The sequence below is a fragment of the Malurus melanocephalus genome, unplaced genomic scaffold (assembly GCF_030028575.1).
Source record: "Malurus melanocephalus ecotype Western Australia unplaced genomic scaffold, MMel_1.1 scaffold_3, whole genome shotgun sequence".
NCBI classification, from domain to species: Eukaryota; Metazoa; Chordata; class Aves; order Passeriformes; family Maluridae; genus Malurus; species Malurus melanocephalus.
Genome location: NW_026623235.1, coordinates 2,741,288 through 2,742,848, shown reverse-complemented (window position 1 = coordinate 2,742,848; position 1,561 = coordinate 2,741,288).

Genomic DNA, 1,561 nt, shown 5'->3' with positions numbered 1-1,561 from the left:
CCTTTTCTATTTTTATGAAAATACTTGGAAATGTAGCCTTTTTAAAGTTTCAAAGCTAAAAGGAAAGCAAAGTTGCAAGTTTTTATTCTCTTTATGAGTTGACACAAAAGTAGGATAAAAACTTGAACATAATTATTTTCTTCTGTATTCAATGGTCAATCATTATTTTCCCTGAGGCAGAAGGAAACTATTCAGATTGACAACATTAACAAATATTTTCATAAATCTTRTTTCTATTCTTCAGGTAATTTGTTTTTTATCTGAGCTTCCTCTTGCTCTGCTTCATTCGTGTTGATTTTACTCTTATAGGGAATATTTCTTTCCTATAAAATTTGGCATTTAAAAGTAATTTGAAATGCAGARTACCTGAAAACAAGAATCAAAATCTTTTAGAAGATTGAAACTAATAATTACAGTATTAAAAGAGACATGAAGGTTCAGCCATAAGTGAATCTACTTTTACCATAATGTTTTCATTTAGAACCAATAATTYTTACRGAGRCAAACCTTGCTGTCTGGCTCACAARAAGTAGATGAAATGATACATATACWGTTGTTGGCTCAYTGTCATCTTTTTTTATTATATCCTATTGGAGATTCCCTTGTGTCTTTCTGCATTTTCATTATGCCTTTTTATTTATCTATTGCTACATTTAATTGTTAAAAAGAATATAATTAAAATTTAAGGAAAACAGAAAAAAAAAAGAGTTAGAAAATCCATGTTAAATGAGCAGACTTATTCCAACTGCTAATGAGAATATTTTCCTTTCCTCCTGGCTGTCTGAAACAACCTTTTTTTCCCAAAGAAACAGACTAAATTTTGAAGTTTAGTCCTTCAACTTCTCAAAAAATACAAAAATCGTCCTGAATACCTCTGATCTTTTTAATTTGCTTTTTTCTTTTTTGTTGGTCACAAAATGAAATTTCATACAAGAGTAAGAAAACATTTTTTCTTCATTTGTTTAAGCTGCAATGAAGTAATATAAATTTTGTGTGCTGTTTTAAATATGCATGACAAAAAAAGATGTATCGGTATAACCTTTAATGAAATTGCTTAGTAATTCAGTGTTTTATAATTTATTTTTAGCTYCTTACAAGACTGCAGACCTGACATTGAAGAAACACTGAATTTGGTATGTTTGTGATTTCTGATGAATACACATCAAGTTATAGAATCCTGCTAAATTTAGTGTTGGGTATTTAAAACCACAATATAAAATGTTTTTATTTTTTTGAAAAGAAAATAAAAATGTAAAAATGAGAGATGTCTTTTGAAGAATAATACTAAAAGTCAGTACAAAATGGGACCTTTATATACTTATGCCTAAATTTAGCCACAGTAGCAAAATGCTGTATRGCAGTCAATTAATTAGGGTTTCCTTTTGTGAGTGTAGAAAGTAAAATATTTGACAACATGGAGTAATGAGGTGGTAAAGGGGAGATCCCCTTCTTTCACAGAGGCTGTTGAGGCACAGTTTGGGCTGCGCTGGTGTGCTGAAATCAAGTGCAGGTTCTATCCCTTGTAAGGCCACACAGCTGAACCTCATTTTACCACACTGCA